Source organism: Pogona vitticeps, chromosome 1, assembly GCF_051106095.1.
Source record: "Pogona vitticeps strain Pit_001003342236 chromosome 1, PviZW2.1, whole genome shotgun sequence".
Classification (NCBI taxonomy): domain Eukaryota; kingdom Metazoa; phylum Chordata; class Lepidosauria; order Squamata; family Agamidae; genus Pogona; species Pogona vitticeps.
The window spans coordinates 166,201,414-166,221,378 of record NC_135783.1 but is presented as its reverse complement, the minus strand read 5'-3'; the positions used below and the strand labels follow the sequence as shown (position 1 = coordinate 166,221,378).

At 43.3% G+C, this 19,965-nt stretch overlaps 1 protein-coding gene across 10 annotated transcripts in view; it reads right to left on the bottom strand.

The window, feature by feature from the left end:
- ITSN2 (intersectin 2) overlaps window positions 1-19,508 on the bottom strand; it is a 137,374-nt gene extending 117,866 nt beyond the window's left edge. For 6 of the 10 annotated variants that reach the window (XR_012080246.2, XM_020796749.3, XM_072976725.2 and 3 more), the window contains exon 1: window positions 19,269-19,508. The gene's annotated coding sequence lies outside the window, so the exon portion shown is untranslated. Of the gene's footprint in view, window positions 1-13,016; window positions 13,695-18,504; window positions 18,710-19,057; window positions 19,176-19,258 lie in introns of those variants that run through there. The other 4 variants (XM_072976716.2, XM_072976710.2, XM_020796750.3 and 1 more) reach the window with 4 other exon arrangements.
- Between the last annotated feature and the right edge of the window lie 457 nt (window positions 19,509-19,965).

The window sequence follows — 19,965 nt, the reverse complement described above, 5'->3', positions numbered from 1 at the left end:
GTTTCTGCAAGGGTCTGTGCCGGCTGGTGTGCTCTAAAATGGATTTTAGTCTTTTGGTTTTAAAATCAGAATTTTTTTTGCAAGGGTCTGTGCTGGCTGGTGTGCTCTAAAATGGAGTTTAGACTCATGTCTCCCCCCATTGTCTTCTCTCTATCTCTATGCTCCCCCCCGCATGCTGAGTGGGTCTGTTTGCTGGAGTAATGGTTGCTGGATTCTGTGGCTCCTAGGGTTTGTGTACTGTGATGTGTTGAACAGTACTCATGGTTTGAAAGAAATGGTTTAAAATGTGCTTTTTAAAAGTAGCTTGGTTTGGTTTAAAATGTGTTGGTGTAAAATGTGTGGATCCAAAATGTGTGGGTTTAAAATGTGTTTTAGACTCCAAACTGTCTCCCCCCCCCATTGTCTTCTCTCTATCTCTGTCTTTCTTTTTGTGCTTAAAAGCACAAACTTTTGTCTGAGGGGTCTGTGTACCCCAGTGATGACCTTCTTTCTTTCCTCTTTTCTGCACTGTTCCCTCGCTCCCTCCTTTCCTGCCCTTTTTTTAACTTAAGTCATCTTAGGTTGAAAAAAAATCTCCCCCTAGTAGTAGAGGATGGATTAACCGGAGATACCAGAAGCCAGTCATCCAAATATGGGAAGAGGTGGAGATATGCTGCTACAGGAGCAAGACGTTTTGTAATGACTCATGGTGCAGATGACAAACCGAATGATAGGGTTTTGAATTTTTATGTCGTTGCCTGGAAAATGAACCTGAGGAATCTGTGATGATATCCGGACATATGTTTATGTGAAAGTAGGCGTCCTTTAAATCTATGACTGTGAGCCAATCGCCCTGTTAGAGTAGCTGAATGGTACTGTCCAAGGTGACCATAAGAAAACACTGTGGGGTGAGGTAAGAGTTGAGGTGGCGGAGATCTAAGATGGGTCGTAGTCCACCAATCCTTCTTTGGGACTGTAAAATATCGGGAGTAGAACCCGAGAGCAACATCTGCCTGTTCTAGAGTGATGGCATCTTTCTGCAGTAGGGAGCGCATCTCCTCTTCCAAGGTGGCAGAAGGGATAGTGTTCTTGAAGAGCCTGGTTGGTGGGAAACAAACAAATCCAATTGCATAGCCTACGTCAATGATGGTGAGGACCCAGGTGTCTGAAGTGATGTGTCACCATACATGGAGAAAGGGCGCTAGTCGTGTGTGGTATCTTGAAATGGTGGAAGGGGATGGACGCTTAGAGTTGGGCAGTCAAAGATTGTGCTTTGTCTTCCTATCAGGTCTACGGACAGACTGACGTGGGCATTGCCTGCTAGTCTACTGGTATTGGAAGTGTGCGGTCACTGATGATCCACCTGAGGTCTATAATGTTGGTAAGTATAGGGGTGATGCCAAAAATTCCATGGGTGATATTGCTGAGTATTTTATGATCTTACTGTTCCCAGTTTTTAGAAGGTTATCCAGAATTTCATCAGTCTTCTTGTCAAAGAGACTGAGACCATCAAAAGGTAGGTCTTCAATTCTAAACCATTCATCATCAGATATACCAGCAGATCTCAGCCATGCATCACAATGCAGCACTATGGCTATGGCCACTTGCTTAGAAGCCGCATCCACCATGTGGAATGCTGCTATTCTCTCCTGTTGAGCAAGGACCATGGCCTCCTGTTGGAAGGAGAGGCCCTGAGAACATAGATCCTCCGAAGCAGCCTGGAGGATAGGTAGTGCTTTGTTCCAAAGGTAGCAATGGTAGGCTCCCACAGCAGCCATATAATTAGCTACCTGAAGGACAAAAGAGGCAAAAGAATAGACTCCCTCCCTTCACAACTTGCTCAAGTGCAAGGTCCATGAGTTTAGCGATCCGGAGAATCAAGTGGGTGAATGATGAGAAGTCCTCCAAAGGAGAGGGAGGATGGTTTTCAGTGACATCAGAGTCTGGCGTAGGAATATTTGGTGGAGAACCTCTGGTAGTTTTGCCATCAGAATCATCAGTGACATTATCAAAATGGACGGGGAGTTGATTGGGAGATGGAGAGAGATCTTGCCTAGCCCAGACAGATGGAAGACTAGAAGGTTCCTCTGGCAGAAATGGTCATAATTAACTTTGGGTTCATAAAAAGTCAAACGATCGTAAAGCTGAACCTTTTTAAAACAGGAATACTGGTATGATGGTTCTGGAGCCATAGGAGCACAGCATAGAGTGTGAGGTCAGTGACCCTTCATATTGCCATGAGGTTCGAGATGGTGCGTTTTATGGATTGTCTTTTGAGGAGGATTATGCTTTACAGAATCTGATACTGATGTATGGTCTCAAACGGAGCCAACATGGGATTAAGGGCTCGCCTGCACCAAATGCATTTCTGCAGTGACCTCAGCCGAGGTATTTCCCCAGTCAGGAAATTGACTGAATTGCGGGGAGGGAGTGGCATCAGGCAAAGGGAGAGGAACATCCTCATCCTCAGATGACAAATCAAGGCACGCTGCCTCCTGCTGAGACTCCTCCGGATGGAGGTGGAGCTGATTTATCCACAGAGTACTGGGCCTTGTAAGAAAGAGATGATTTCTTTTTCTTTTTAGGGATGTTGGTCAGTACCAATGTCGATTTCAGTGTTGAGACAGCCATGAGTGTCATGAGTTCAGCTGAAGAAGATCTGGCATCTGAGGGGTTAATTTCAGCTGAGGAAAATGCACGGACAGCTGAATCATCACCAGATTCTCCTCTCCCAGTAGCCAGAGTGAGGGACAAGCTTTGGCAAAGACTAATGACATGAAGATCCGAAGCTCGCATGAATGCTTCCCATAAGAACATTGGGTCAACCAGTCCTGACTTTTAACAGGATAGAAGGCCTCTAGGAGTTTGATGGTTGCTGCTCCTATATAATTTGTACCTCGAAAGCTTGGAAATCTGTGGAAGCAACAAGTCCATTCTCTGGCTCGCGTCCACATTCCTGCTATCTTAAACCTTGCTTACTTGATCCTTGGCTCTTGGACTCTGACTTCCGACTATGGTTCGTGTTTTGGTTTTGACAATTTGGCATCTGTTTTGTATCTCTCGGACTTCTGACTCTGGACTGATTTATTGGACTTTTGCCTGCTGTATCCCCTGGAAACATGACACCAAGTGAGTCAAGGTGATTTTTGGCATCAATAACGAAGGCTTTGGTTTAGGCATTGGTTTTGCCTTTCTTAGTAGGCTGAGAGGGTCTCAAAGTTGGACAGAGTGTTTGAGAGGTAGGTGAGGGCTCTATAGGTTGGGCCTGGTTAGGATCCATGGTTGAGCACTCTCAAGGTGGTTGTAGAAATTTTTCCCAAAGGAAAGATAGTAACCACTGGAGGCGAAGTTGTAGCGCTGGTTTAGTTAAATTCTTACAGGACAACGAAGTTTGGTGTGCCTCACCTAAGCAGAAAAGGCACTGGGAATGCCCGCCTGAAAGAATTCTTTTATTTTGACAGGATTCGCAGCGCTTGAAGGGGCCCAAAGAGGCCATAAAAGAGCAAATAGTCCAGGTGGGAAAATAGATTTGTCTTTCCCCCCCCCCCCCCGTTGTCTTCTTCTTTTACTCACAAATTATGGAAGGTCCTGAAGAGTTCAAGTATCTTTTTTTTTAAACAAAATGATCACTAGCTCTGTAACTGAGGTGCTGCTGCAGCGGCGGCAAAAAAGAAACAAGCACGATGGGTGGGGCAAGCACAAGGGGAGGGAGGTTCTAACAACACGTGTTAAAGCTCTAGGAGTTTCCAAGAGTCTCTGTGCAAGCACACTAAAACCCATTTGTGTGCATTCCCAAAGACCATGAAAGAGAACTATAAATTCCCTGGATCAATAAACCGTGATCTGCATGAAGAATAAGTCTGCGTCTTCAGCTCCCTTATCATTGTGTTGACCATCCACTTGCACAAGTGCAGAAAAAAACCAGAGTACAAAGTTACTTTTGAAATCATGGCTGGTTCACAGGAATACCCAGGTAGGCTGAGAATTCTGAGAATGGTAGTCCCAAAAACTGATACTTGCAAGTCCTGCTCCTCAGCTATGTTGAAGCAAAGGATTGCAACTTAACTACAATTAAATCAAGAGCAAATCAAACTCATCCTTAAGAGAACTTATATGACAGGGTAAATACTATGAAGTATCACTTAGCGAGTGTACGTCAAATACAGAGGAGTCAATGCTGGGGTTGGGAGAGCAGGCAAAACCCCCACTGTGCATAGAATTCTAGCATCAAAGCATATAAATCTTTGAAGTCACCACACTTCAGCTCTCTAGACCAAAATACCCCAAAGCCTCATATTTTTTTCTGTCCAGTATGGGATGCAATGACAAAGCAATGTATGCACACAACTCAGTAATCAATGATTCTCAAGTATCTCCCCACCTCTTAATCTGCGAAAAGTGAGACCAATATATTGACTCAAGATTTCTTTGCTGAGCAAATAGCAGTAGTCTTCCATTTGAAGAAACCTATAGGTATGGATAGTGCAGAAAGAAAGACAGACTGTGGCTGAAATCCTCTTGCTGAATGTTATTCCACGTATTATAGTTATGGATAGTGCAGTGCTATTTATTTCAAAAATAAAACATTTCCAGTTCTTCCCCTGAAGTTCCCGGGGCTCATGTAGAATCTCTTTCATCATTGCAAAGTCCTGAGGGCTACAGGACTCAAGGGCAGAAGTTTTACTGACAAACAGTACTGCCGGGATGACTTTACTGGCAGTAGCAATTTTTGGTAATTAAAGATTTTCCTCTCTCATCACATAGCCCCCAACAGCTTCCTGATGATGAATGGGAAAACCACAGGAGATTTGGGACCTTTGGGAGAGAAACAAAAATGTTTTATTTCTGAAAAACCACTGCACCTGATGATATCATCATCCTCACAATGTGTAACTTTCAGCAACAGGATTTCAGCTTATAAATTCTAGCCTAATAATTAGCAATCCCTCTCAGTTTTCCATGTCATGTTGTCAGAAGTATGACAAAGGAACAAATCTTCATCGTGTTTTGCTCCTTCCTTTGGGGGAAAGAAGCTAGTAATATTGATAATATTGATAACCCTAGTAGAGCCTCGTGGCGCAGTGGTTAAAAAGCTGTACTGCAGCTAAAACTGCTCACGACCTGGGGTTCAAATCCCAGGTAGCCGGCTCAAGGTTGACTCAGCCTTCCATCCTTCCGAGGTCGGTAAAATAAGTACCCAGCTTGCTGGGGGGGCAATGTGTAGCCTGTATAATTAAAATTGTAAACCGCCCGGAGAGTGCTTGTAGCGCTATGGGGCAGTATATAAGTCCAATAAATAAATAAATAAATAATCTCTTGCCAAAGAAAACCTTAATCACAACTATGAGGTTATTCTGATATTCATCTTATCCCCAAGAGGTATATGGGGCATAGGTGTGGCTTCAATTCAAGAGCTCAGAAGTCTGGAAAAACTATCAAGTCAGACAACTTGACCAAAGCAGACATCTTATCACAAAATTCCACAGCACAAGAATTTGCTTGCTATTTAGAGGAAGATCTTACAGCTATGTTCCTATTGTGAATGCTTCTCTACCAGAATTCAAAAATATGTTTCAGAAAATCTAAACAGGTAATTGTAGAAATCAAGAATGCAAAAAAATTATTACAAGAGGATGATTTAAGTAGTTTAGCAATATTTCAAAGATTAGTAATAAACTATCTGCTGAAGTTGGAGTACTGGTTGAATTCTAAGACGTAACAACAAAAGGAAGACATATTATAGTACAGTATTATATTCTCAGAAGAAAGACTTTCTAGGCCAGGGCAGACAGATAGGTGCCTTCCATGTGCTCTGGAGTGTAACTCCCATCAGCCCCAGCCAGCTTGGTAAAGGTCAAGAAGTGTGTAAGTTATCCAAAACATCTGGAGGTTTCCAATTGTCTACACACATTCAAAACCTTAACTCCCACAGCCTTGTTGCAAAACAGAGAAATATTTTTGCTAGTTTCAGCATTCAAGATGAACTCAACACTGACAATATGTACAACAACGGAATTCTGGTCAATCCACATAACTGGAGGAACTCGATTTGGTGAACAGGATAGAAAAGACTGCACAGAAAATCTTCAGACAGAATGACCATTTGCTTTTTTAAGCCACAGCTCAACATCACAGATAGCTGCTCTGCTGGGCAATAACCCAATCCAACAACATTCCCTATATAGTTTTTGTTGTCCTAATGAAAGTAGTTTTTCCTATATTTTTCAGTTCCACAGTACAAATAAATTTTCGTATAAGACATACGTAAATTGCAATTTTGAAAAATTATCCATGAATATGTTGTGCTATATTTAAAAACAACACAGCTTCAGACGCTTGACAACAAATAACAGATTTAGATGTCTGAAAAAGATTTTTTTTTTCCTAACAGGAAGAGAACAGCTCCAAATGAAAGCAAATGTTGACTTATTTGAAAAGAATCTTATCAGTACAAATAGACTTTTAAAATAATGAGAACATATTAATCCTCTAGTATATGCTAGTACTTTTGAAATTTGGAGGCCCCAGATCTCTCAATGGCTGAAATACTGCCTCAAATCCTGTTTGCATAACTTTGTGTGGCAGAAGATGATCATGTGACCACTAAAATTTACTTGAAGTTCATTAAATGTGTCCTACCTTCCCCTGGACTGTAAAGAGAACAAACCTATCCATTTTGAAGGAAGTCAACCCCGAGTGCTTACTAGAAGGACAGATCCAGAAGCTGAGGCTTCAATACTTAGGCCATCTAATGAGAAGAGAAGATTCCCTGGAAAAGACTCTGATGTTGGGAAAGTGCGAAGGCAAGAGGAGAAGGGGACGACAGAGGACGAGATGGTTGGACAGTGTCAACGAAGCTACCAACATGAATTTGACACAACTTCGGGATTTGTTCACCAAATCGAGTTCCTTAAATCTGTTCTTCACTTTCACTGTGTATTCATAAGGAATTTGGTTTAGATTATACCTGACTAGCCCAGTGGTTTTCCTACTTTCTTCAGTTTAAGCTTGTATTTTATTTATTTATTTATTGGATTTTTACCCCGCCCCTCTAGACCATGTCTACTTGGGGTGGCTATAATTTTGCTATAAGAAGCTGATGATCAGAGCCACAGTCAGCTCCAGGTTTTGTTTTCCTTTTATTTATTTGTTTGTTTGTTTCTTTATTGCATTTATATGCCACCCATCTAGACGGGCGGCTTTCCTGACTGTATAGAGCTTCTCCATCTTTCGCTGCAGAGAATATAATCAATCTGATTTTGGTTTTGCCCATCTGGTGATGTCCATGTGTAGAGTCACCTCTTGTGTTGTTGGAAAAGTGTAGTTCTGATTACCAGCTTGTTCTCTTGACAAAACTCTATTAGCCTTTGCCCTGCTTCGTTTTGAACACCAAGACCAAAATTACCTGTTGTTCCTTTTCTCTCTTGACTCCCTACTTTAGCATTCCCGTCCCCTATAATGAGAAGAACATCTTTCTTTGGTGTCAGTTCTAGAAGGTGCTGTAAGTCTTCATAGAATTGGTCAATTTCAACCTCTTCAGCATCGGTGGTTGGTGCCTAAATGTGGATGACTGTGATGTTGAAAGGTCTGCCTTGGATTCATATTGAAATCATTCTATCATTTTTCAGATTGTATCCAGTACAGCTTTTACCACTCCTTTCTTGACTATGAGGACTACTCCATTCCTTCTATGGGATTCTTGCCCACAATAGCAGATATGATAATTGTCTGAATTGAATTCGCCCATTCCCGTCCATTTTAGTTCACTGATGCCCAGGACGTCAATGTTTATTCTTGCCATCTCCTGTTTGACCACATGCAGCTTACCCAGGTTCATAGATCTTACATTCCAGATTCCTATGTAGTATTTTTCTTTGCAGCATCGGACTTTCCTTTCACTTCCAGGCCTGTCCACAGCTGAGCATCCTTTCAGCTTTGGCCCAACCACTTCATTAGCTCTGGAACTACTTGTACTTGTCCTCCGCTCTTCCTCAGTAGCATGTTGGACACCTTCCGACCTGAGGGGCTCATCTTCCAGCATCATATCTTTCAGCCTTTTGTTTCTGTTCATGGGGGTTTCTTGGCAAAGATACTGGAGTGGCATTGCCAGTTCCTACTTCAGGTGGATTGCGTTTAGTCAGAACTCTCCACTATGACCTATCCATCTTGGGTGTTCCTGCACGGCATAGCCCATAGCTTCTCTGAATTACTCAAGCCCCTTTGCCACGACAAGGTAGCAATCCATGAAGAGGAACACAAAATGTACTGACATCCAATCTATTCATGTTGCAATATCAACTCGACATTCCGCTTTTCTTCTATTTGATTGCCCACCAGGTTTTAACACATTTACATCCTAGTTTCAATCTAAGTTATTCAATTACAGTACTATCTGGTGACTCAAGCCATTTATATAATAAATATTGTTCAGTTGCTTTTTGTATTAGGCAGTCTTTCAACACTTCTGATAAGATTGCCATTTTATTTATTTATTTATTTATTTATTTATTTATTTATTTATTTATTTATTTATTTATTTATTTATTTATTTATTATTTGATTTTTACCCCGCCTGTCTGGACCAATGGACCACTCTAGGCGGCTTCCAACATAAAATTTAAACAATAAACACAGCAAACACATAAAATACAAAACAGCGCTAATAAAAATAAAAACAGGAAAAATAAGAAGAAAATCAAGAGTTAGCTGGAGGGAAGGCGTGAGTGAAGAACTGAAATGGATGCAGGAGAACGGGCTGAGGCTGAACCTGGACAAGACGGAAGTTCTGAGGGTGGGTGCCCCCGTGGTAGGTGGCTTGGGTGTTTTTAGTTGCGTTTTAAAGATGCCCAGCGTAGGGGCCGCACGAATCTCTGGAGGGAGATTGTTCCAAAGGCGAGGAGCCACCGCTGAGAAGGCCCGGTTTCGTGTCTTCTCCATCCGGGCCTCTCTCGGCGTCAGGCTCCTCAGCCTCACCTCCTGGCTCATGCGGGTGATCCGGGTAGACCTTGGTGGGAGTAGGCGCTCCGCCAAGTATCGAGGTCCCAAACCGTTTAGGGCCTTATAAGTAAGCATTAAAACTTTGAAGTTGACGTGGAAACAGATGGGCAGCCAATGCAATGTGGCCAGCGTTGGAGAAATATGATGGTGTTTTCTCACTCCAGTAAGGAGTCTGGCCGCAGCATTCTGCACCACCTGAAGTTTCCGTGTCAGCCTCAGAGGCAGCCCCACGTAGAGCGCGTTACAGTGGTCTAATCTTGAGATTACGAGCACATGTACCAAGGTGGTGAGCGTACCCATGTCAAGGTAGGGTCGCAGCCGGGCTATCCACCAAAAATGGAAAAAGGTGGTGCAGACTACCGACGCCACCTGGGATTCCATGGTGAGCGTCGGGTCCAAGTGTATGTCCAGGCTACGAACCCCTCTCTTCGCGGCCAAGGTGACCCCCCTCAAACGTGAGAGAGTCACCCAAGCCACCTACCATGGGGGCACCCACCCTCAGAATTTCCGTCTTGTCCAGGTTCAGCCTCAGCCTGTTCTCCTGCATCCATTTCAGTACGGCCCCCAGGCAGCACTGAAGGGACAGGACAGCATCACCTGAAGCTGGTGAAAAGGAGATGTAGAGCTGGGTGTCATCAGCATATTGATGGCACGAAGCCCCACACCCCCTGATGACCCCACCAAGTGGCCTCATATAGATGTTAAATAGCATTGGGGAGATTATCGACCCCTGTGGGACCCCACAATTGAGGCTCCATGGGGCTGAACCACTCTCCTCAAGCTGCACTCTCTGGGAACGGTCCCCCAAGAAGGAGCGGAGCCAGGCCAATGCAAGGCCACCGATACCCAACTCGGAGAGCCTCCCCAGGAGGATACCGTGGTCAAAGGTATCAAAGGCTGCCGTGATGTCAAGGAGGACCAGCAGAGACACTTTGCCCCTGTCGGCCTCCCTCGTACAGGGCAACCAATGCCGTCTCTGTACCATGGCGCAGCCTGAAGCCCAACTGAAATGGGTCCAGGGCATCTGTTTCGTCCAGGTGAGCTTGGAGCTGATCAGCCACCACCCTCTCGACCACTTTGCTCATGAAAGAAACATTGGCGATGGGCCTATAATTGCCAATTTCGTCCGCCGCCAAACTAGGTTTCTTTCTTATGGGCCTAATGAGTGTCTCCTTGAGGGCAGATGGAAATCTGCCCTCAAGGAAAGACCCATTTATTATTGCAGTGGCCCATTCTGTTGTTATCGGCCTGGCTGCTTTGACTAGCCAGGCCGGGCAAGGGTCTAGGGAGGAGGTGGTGGCTCGAAAGCGATCAAGGACCCCGGTCACAGAGTCAGGCGTTACAGGCTGAAAAGAGTCGAAGGGCAAGATGGAGTGCTGGACATCTCTGCTCGACTCACTGCATTTAAAAAAGGAGAGAGCTCCCGGCGGATGGCCTCCACTTTAGATTTTTAAAAGGCTGCAAACTAGTCAGGTAAAAAACTAGGGGGAGGCCTATCTGAACCAGTTCCGGATAGGTCACGCACTATACAGAATAACTCCGCCTGCTGGTTGGATGCTTCACTTATCCAGTTAGCGAAGAATGATCTACATGCCGCCTTTACCTTATTCAGGTAAAGGTTAGTTGCGACCCTAACAGCTATCCAATTATAATCCGTCGGATTCTTCCTCCATCTACGCTCTAGCCTTCTCCTAGCTGGCTTCATCGCTAGAAGCTCCTGGTTAAACCAGGGCGCCGGGCGAGTTCTGCGGCGGAGAGGACGTTTGGGCGCGATTGTGTCTATGGCCCTGGTGGCAGCGGTGGACCAGCTGTCAACCAGAGCGTCAACAGGAGCACTAGCCAGGTCAGCCGTAATCCCTCTCATGGCATCCTGGAATCCAACCGGATCCAGTAGTCTTCGAGGGCGGACCATAGAAATAGGTCCCTGCTCCCTGCGAGGGTTGAGAACCACTATGAGGTTACATTTTATCAGGTGGTGATCTGACCATGACAAAGGGACTGACACTAGGTCCGTCACCATCAGATCACGCTCGCCCCAATTGGAGGAAAAAACCAGGTCTAGCATGTGACCACCCACGTGGGTGGGGCCGATGAAATGTTGGGACATGTTCAAGGAAGCCATGGTTTCCAGGAACTCAAGAGCTGACTCAGAAACCTCTGCCCCCGCATGCACGTTGAAATCATCCAAGACCAAGAGCCTCGGGGACCCCGACAATGAAGTGGGAGGGTAGGGAGGTGGCTGGGTTGCGGGAAGCGCGGTAACCCAGCAAGATCCCAATACCATCCCTAGCCCCTATCGACACGTGGAGTGCCTCTAGATCTGGCTTTACCGCCGAGGAGCGCCACTCCTGTATCTTCTCAATAAGTTTCTCTTGTTTTGGTGTCACTGATTTCTTCCAATTCTTGGCATAAAGAATTCTGGCTGCAGTGACTACATATATAACTAAGTAGTTCTTTGTCTTGCCTATATTGTCTGGTATAATACTCAGCAGAAACAGTTCTGGGGTTAGTGGAACCTTACAAAGCAATATTTTTTGTAACAAAGTATGTACAACTATCCAAAAATTTTTCGGTACTCTGCAAGTCCACCACATATGGTAAAAACTTTCCTCTTGTGCATCACACTTCCAACAAACATCTGACACATCTGTATAAATCTTTGATAATTTTTCCATAGTCATGTGCCACCTGTAAAACATGTTGTATATATTATCCTTGAAATTAACCGATTTTGTGAGCTTTATATTATTTTGCCATATTTGCAACCATTGATCAATTTCAATATTACAGTATGTCCTATATTTTGTGCCCACCTAGTCATACATTCTTTGACTATCTCATCTTGCATTTTAATTTCTAACAAATAATCAAGCTAGAGACACTATAACTGTAGCTCTTCTTTAGACCTTCACTCACAATACTTTTAAATAAATCTTGATATCTTAGAAGTTTTGCTTCTGTCATAAGATTAGGTTGTGTAAAGGCCTCTATAGATGATACCAGACTGGTGTTTTTTGGTAAATCTGTTGGATGATCTTTTTCCAAGTCCCTAGTAGAGCTCTTCTTATCATATGCAAGTTGAAATGTTTCTGCTCTTTATCTTTTTTGTATCATAGAAAAGAATGCCAACCAAACTGAAAGTCATGTCCCTCCAAATTGAGTAATCTATCATTTTCTAAGGTTATCCATTCCTTTATCCAGTCTAGTAATTTAAACAAGAAGAAATAAAAAAGATTGTTGAGGACTTCTGCCAGAATTTATACAATAGAAAGGAAGTAGACAAAGAAGCTCAGAAAGAATATGTAATGAAATAAATGAGCCTTCAACATGTGCAGAAATTATAGAAGCCCTCAAAAAGCAAAAGAATGGGAAATCACCAGGCCCAGATGGTCTGCCAGTGGAATATTAAAAAGAATTAGAAAATGTATTGCTCAAACCATTTAAGAAACTCTTGGAGTATGTAGAAGAAAAGGGAGAACTGCCACCAACGTGGTCTGAAGCGATAATTTCTCTTATTCATAAGGAGAACATGGAGGGTAAAGAAATCAAGACCGATCTCATTACTGAACGTGGATTATAAAATATATGCAACCATGTTGGCAACTAGATTGAAAAGAATTTTAATACAGACAATACATCAAGACCAGTCGGGCTTTCCTCCAAAATGAAAAATAATATAAGGATAATTTTAAATATTCTGGAATACTATGAAGGCCACCCAGAAATGCAAATGGCGATGACATTCTTGGATGCGGAGAAAGCTTTCAGTAATCTAAATTGGAACTTTATGTTACATCAATTGGAAGTGCTACAAGTTGGAGAAAGGTTTTTGAAATTAATTAAAGCAATCTATACCCAGCAAACGGCAAAAGTTAGAATCAATGGAGAGCTGACAAAAGAAATACAAATACAGAAAAATAGTAGACAGAGCAGAGGTGTCCTCTCTCCATTACTATTCATTCTTATTCTAGAAATATTAACTGGGCAAATTAGAGATAAAAAGGAAATACTGTAAAAGGATTGAAAGTAAGAGGTCATACCTATAAGCTCCAAGCTTTTGCAGATGATCTAGTTATTATATTGGAAGATCCAATGGACTCAATTGAAGACCTGAAGGAGATGTTGAAAAATTTTGGTGATATGGCAGGAATGAAAATAAACCAAAAGTAAACAAAAATACTTGTTAAAAATATGAGAGAAAAAGAATGACAGAAGTTAATAGAAAAGACTAATTTTCAAGAAGAAAAGAGAGTTACTTAGGGATCCAAATCACAAAGAAAACGAATACATTATTTGAAGATAATTATATGAAGTTGATGAAAGAGATACAGATCAGCTTGGAGAGATGGGACAAATTACAGCTATCACTGATGGGAAGAATAGCAACCATTAAAATGAATGTTCTATCTAAAATTCTATTTTTATTTCAGACAATTCCCATAATATTAAAACAGTCATTTTTTTTCAAGTATTTAACAAGATAATTATGAGATTTGTCTGGCAAGGTAAAAAACCAAGAATTAAAATTAAAGCAATGCAAGATGCCAAGCAAAGAGCAGGTTTTGGTCTCCCAGATTGGGTTTTGTACTATAGATCTTGTTACTAGGACAATCCCATATTTAACGGTCAGAGAGTATGTCTACAGCTGACTTCCTCAAAAAGTGGATTATCATTTCCAGAGTTCCTAGGGGGATAGGGTTAGGGTCTTAAACAACCTTGCTTGTTGACTACGATAGGAAATTTAGGGAAACACTGATGGAAGACCAGGGAAGCCCAGTCAGTAACAATTCTCTCTCTTGCCTGTTTACTTGAATACTAGTTTTTGAGCATCTCTCCTTTTCACTTGGTACTTACAACAGATCGGGAATCTTGCCAGCATACTGTGCACCATGCTCCACAGCAATCACCTTGCCAAACTTGGTGGTAATGGTCGTCTCTAAGCTATAGTTGGGAACTCCTAGAATGGCTGTCTCATGGGCTCTCAAATGTTCAAGCTAAGCCCACTTTGTTTCAAGCAGGGATGCTGGCAAGTCCTCAGGCCCAAGTTTCAAGTCCAAGTCTTGGAGCCCAAAGTCTTAAGTCCAAGTCTTTGGGTCCTAGACCCAAGTCCAGGTTACAACTCACTTGCCCTGCCCCGAGTCTTGGGACTCAGGACCTTTCATTGTGAAGCTCTAGCCTGCTGTACTCTGAGGGCAGGTCCTCCAACCCACCTCTTCCTTTAAAGTGCCCTGGTGACACTCTATTGCAGGCTAAGCATCACAGGAAGAGGCAGGTCAAAGGACCCTAGCATCAACATGAAAGATCCTCGGATGAAGATGGCAGTGGTGGCAGCAGGCAGGCTGGTGAGGGGCCACGGAGACTTGTCAGTGTGACTCAGACAAATGGGTCCGAGTTGCAAGTTGGGTTGTGAGTCACCCCAGAAACTCCCAAGCTGAGTTGTAGGAGTGACTTAAGGACTCAACAGCAAGTTGCAAGTCCCCATCCCTGGTTTCAAGTGACTCATAACTTTGTGGCTGTTATGACAATCTTCCCCCAAGCTTGGAAATCCTTGTTTTTGACACGAGCTAATGGATGGTAAACAGGTTCACCACCGCATGCCTAATCCAAGGTCTCTCAGACTGGAAGCAAGGCCAGATTCCTTCCTGTCTGGTCCAGTTGTCTTAGGAAAAGGGTGTTTATAGGTTGTAAATATTAACATGATGACACATTCAAACAGAAACCCTGCTTGGGGAGGCTGCTGGTGTCATAATGAAGCTGTTGTGTACTACATCCAGTTCCTTGTTCCCTATCTACATTAAAGTTTAAAATCTCGGTCAGTAAACTTGATAAGCATAAGCTTCGAAAAGATCCATCTCACAAATCTTCATAACTGAGGACAATCACTTTCCCCTGCCAAAAATAATTCTCACTAATCAGGACTGCTTCCTTTGCTCAATATCATGAATAAGTAACCTAGTCAGCCAAACATCTCCTTTATAAGATAGTACTGGTATGTCAGGGATATACACAATAACAGCCAAAAGATGAAGAAATGAACGAGTCTTGGCTATGTACCTCACAATAAGCTTTCATCATTATAACCCCACAAGACCAAGCTGGTTGGTACAGCTGTGGATACAGGTCAAACTTTCATTTCAAAATAAGACACTGTCAACTGCATGTGACCATCACATCACCAACACACATAGCAAAGATTAAAGAAACTTGGGTGTGTGCTCTCTGTAACGACCTTTAGGTCACCTCAAATCATACACCCATATGTCTATATGTTCTAAGGACATGTATCAAATCCAGCCCAACAAGCTGCTTATTGGAAACACTTTCTTTGGGTCTTAACTGGAGAAAATTATTGTTTAGCTTGAAGATGACAGCATTCCAAACAGAGATATAATGTGATGATATCCAAGCCTATTTTCAGTTACAAGGGTTTACAAACGTTAGATCCTTATTATGTTTACAGACTTAGCTGCTACAAAACAGTCATAAAAATAAGGGATGGGGAAAAAGCAACCAAATTCACCTCTGTCAATGACACAATTCTGGCCATACCACAATAATTTTCACTGGAGTCTCTGCGTGACTGTACAATGTATAAGGCATGAGCAAATGTGTAGCAGACTGTGTTATGTCCTAAGCTGATTTAGCCACCATAATGTATGAACTGCTGTTTGACTAATGTAGGAGCATCCTATTGCAACATCATCAAGATGGTTGTGTGCTGGGGCTGCAATGCTAGCTTTGGCTTCTCCAATGACTGTGCTGTTGTCTTTCCTACTAATGCCAACATAACTACTTCTCATTGTAGTGGAACCATGCAAGCAACCTATCTATAAGTTTGTAGTTCATAAGTTTGTTTGTTTGTTTGTTTATTAATTATTATTATTATCATCATCATCATCATCATCATTATCATCATCATCACCAGGCACAGTCAATCAAAACTATAAAAACAGTGACTAGTATAATAGATACAAGTTTTAACCAAAAAACCTAAGTATCTGTTAAATATCAGCGCAGTGTGTATGCTGTTCCTAATATTGGTGTTTTTTTTTGTAGCTCTGATGGTGTTATTTCTGAAATCAGCAATTGCTTATACTGTGTTTCCCCGAAAATAAGACAGGGTCTTATATTAATTTTTGCTCCAAAAATGCAGTAGGGCTTATTTTCAGGGGATGTTTAATTTTTTTCATGTACAACAATCCAGTCACATCTTCTTCTTCTGGTTGCTGCACAATGGTGGAGGGCTAGGTTTCACTTAACTAGGGCTTATTTTAGGGGTAGATCTTATATTACGGTGGGACGTGGTGGTGCTGTGGGCTAAACTGCAGAAGCCTGTGCTGCAGGGTCAGAAGACCAGGAGTTGTAAGATCGAATCCACGCGATGGAGTGTGCTCCCGTTGCTTGTCCCAGCTCCCGCCAACCTAGCGGTTCAAAAGCATGCAAATGCGAGTAGATTAATAGGGACCACCTCGGTGGGAAGGTAACAGCGTTCCGTGTCTAAGTCGCACTGGCCATGTGACCACGGAAGATTGTCTTTGGACAAAACGCTGGCTGTATGGCTTGGAAACGGGGATGAGCACTGCCCCTTAGAGTCGAGTACGACTGGACAAAAATTGTCAAGGGGAACCTTTACCTTTACCTTATATTACGAGCATCCTGAAAAATCATACTAGGGCTTATTTTCAGGTTAGGTCTTATTTTTGAGGAAACAGGGTAGTACTGTGTGAAATTTATTGATATTGTTCCCAAAGGCCCCATGACAACAGGGACCTATTGTTATTATTATTAGCATTATTGTTGTTGTTGCTACTGTTATTCCAGCACATTCTATTCTAGATTTATAGAAGGATCCTGCCATTCTGGAGGGGTTTATTCTATTTTTATTTTTACTATGTTTAAATATTAGCTGAAATGGATGGTTCTTTTAAGTCCTTCAGAATGTTCGCATTCAAGAGCATTTTTACATAAAGAATAATTGTTTCCATTTTCAAATGAAACTTAAAAAGCATATGTTCAAAGATACAACCTGAAGATAATGACCAGTTTTCAGTTATAAAATTTGGTACAGGTACAAAATGAATTTAGTAACAAAATGTTGCTTACCAATGTTCAATATTTCTCAGTGAGCTGTGCTATCTATCCAGAAAGTACAGTAATGCAGCAATCTTAAAACCACTTGTAAGGATAAATCCCAGCACAACAAATTTCTGAATAACCATGCACAGGATTATGCTGCAAAACGTCTATACGTAACTCCTTTGCGTGAGCAGCACGATACACAAACAGAATACACATTTATAAAGTTGCCTTTCATGTTTCAAAAATTACATTTCTAGACATTTTTTCCACACTGAAATAACATACTTGTAGCAAAAGAATCAGCGCTAGAAAAATACCTTCTCTTCTTATCTAAAGTTGAGTTGGTCCCAATTTGTACAGCAAATATTTGGATACAAACTGCATCAGATGGTATTCACAAATGCCTAGTTATGACTCTGTATCGGCACATAAGCTCATACCATTGCCAAATCAGAAGTCAGAACATCAGTACAAAAGGTCTAATTAGGTAAAATCTTACTTAGGGCACCTCAAAACCTAGTTTAATTTATATTAGTGGGTTAAAATTTAACCCATTAAGTTCAACATTACCAGCAGTGCATTTTAAAGAAAACGGGCGGGGGGGCATACATTACTAGGACTTACAGACATTACAAATATTTTGTTCTTTACTCTTTCAAATTACTGTAGTTCTTCTGTTTTAAATTGCTTACCTGAGCTGGTAGTATCTAAATCCTTTGAACTACAAATACTACAACTCAACGGCTGTATTGATAATAGAATATATAGTCCCATAAATCTGGGAAGTGACAAGTTTAAGAGAAGGCTGTTCTAAAATAAGGATATAACAACCGTTTCAATTAAGCTCCAATACAGATCTCTTCCCTTCCTCCCCACAAACCCATTCCTAACAATAGTTTAATTGTTCCTCCGCTGTTCAAACATTTCTTACTGGATCACTAAAATGTTACAAATATGGTGACCTGTTGAGCTTTCCAGTTTTCTGCACCAGGCAAGAAAGTCGTAAACGGACATGCAGTTTCAGGCTGCATGTCCAAAGATGTGATATGCAAAAAATTAAAAAAGAAAAATACTATCCTATAAAAACATGTAGAGATGCTCAGGATGTGCAAGCAATTTTCCTCTCCAACTTTCACCTCACAGATTAAATTTTTGCAAATTTAATACAGTGTGTCTGAAAATGAAACAGTATATGCACAGTATTGAATTCATAGAAAGGTTTCAAATTAAATTAAAAAACTGATACACGGCTACACATGTTTTAAAACATAACAAGACCTCACTAATTGTATAGCAAAAAATTCAATATAACTAATGGCAAAAATCCTAGCTACAATACGAATTTTTAAAGATAAAAATAAATATTTGCATCTCTCGGAACAAATCGGCTGGCTAGGCAGTAAGCACTGTCCTATTTATTTTGGTCATCCTCTTCTACAGACCACACACCTGCCAAATTGACATGGAAACTATAAACAGCTAGCAGAAAAATCACTGTGTTCCGTGTAGCTCTCTGCCACAGTTTTGGACGAAGAAAGAAGAAAGGCAGGCGGCGAAAGGGCTAAAGTAGAAGGAACGACTCCGGGGTCCCCGGAGGAAGAGACCAAACGAGCAGATTATAATCCCAGCCGCCTCCGCCGCCGCGTCTAATGGCGACTTCCCTCCGCCCGCCGCCGCCGCCGCCGCCGCGCGTCCTTCCGCCGAGAGTCGCCTTCCGCAAGTTCCGCCCGCCTGTCACTGCTGGGCGTCTGGCTCGCCAAATACCCGCCCCCACCCCCACCCCCACCCCGGGGGCACTCGGCGGGGTCCTTCCAGACCTGCCTTCGGTCCGGTCCCCGCAACGTGGGCACCAGATTGAAGGGGCCCGTTTCTTAATCCTGCCCCCGCCCAACAAATGCCAACCACCACCAGCCTTCACGTAATTAAACGGTGGTTCAAAAGGGCATCAGCCCCTCTACTCGGCGCCGCCGCCGCCTCTCCCACAAGTTGGCTGAATACTCGCCCGCAAAGAGCGAAGGACCTCCTCCGCCTTGGGAGTTCGACGCCCCGGCTCCGCCAAGGCATCCCAAGGGCACTGACCCCAAGATGCCCGGCCTGGTCGCTGGCTGGCCCCGGCGGGTCAAGGAGCTGCAGCTCCGCCCTTCCTGTCAGCCTCTCGCCGGTCACCGGGGAGGTCGGGGAAGAAACCTCCCGCGAGCCGCACCTGCGCCCACCTGTTGCACCGCCTGCCAGCACCCACCGGCCGCCTTTCCTTCCTCCCTCCCGAACTGGAAGGCTGCCGCTTTGCACTCCTTTCCTCGCTCCTCCTTCCGCTGTTACGGCTGCGTCAAAATCCGAACATGGCGACGATGCCCAATTGCAGGCGGCAGCTTCCTTATTCAGAAGCGAGCCATGAGAAGGAAAAGGAACTGCGGGCACCCACGTTGGGCTTCCTTGTGGAGCGCAGCCCTCCGAGAAGGAGGCGGGTTCGCCGGGGTTGGCCTTGGGAGGGCGTCGTCAAGCCGGGTTTCTTGGCCTAAATGGGATCATAAACCCAGAGGAAAGGCTGAACGAACTACAGCTTAATCTGGCCGCCGAAGTTGCAGTCCGACCACTTCTTTCCAGCTCAAGGAGGCTCTTGCAGAAGCAATTGTGATAAAGCGCGCGCTGGACCTGGAGTGCAAATGGGGAGGGCGGCGGGGACGGGGTGGCTTGGGGACCCTATGGCGCGCCGAGAGGGAAGCAGTGCAAGCTGGCCCCCTCAGCGCGCTCGCTGCCTCTCTGTAGAAGGAGATTCCGGCCCAGTCATCAAGATCATGGCAAGAAAAACGGTTGCTGTTAATTGCAGTCATTAATATGGGGCAAGTCGGATAGGGCTTTTGAAATACACGATGTGTTCCAAACAATGGTTTGCTATTGGCCACTCACTAA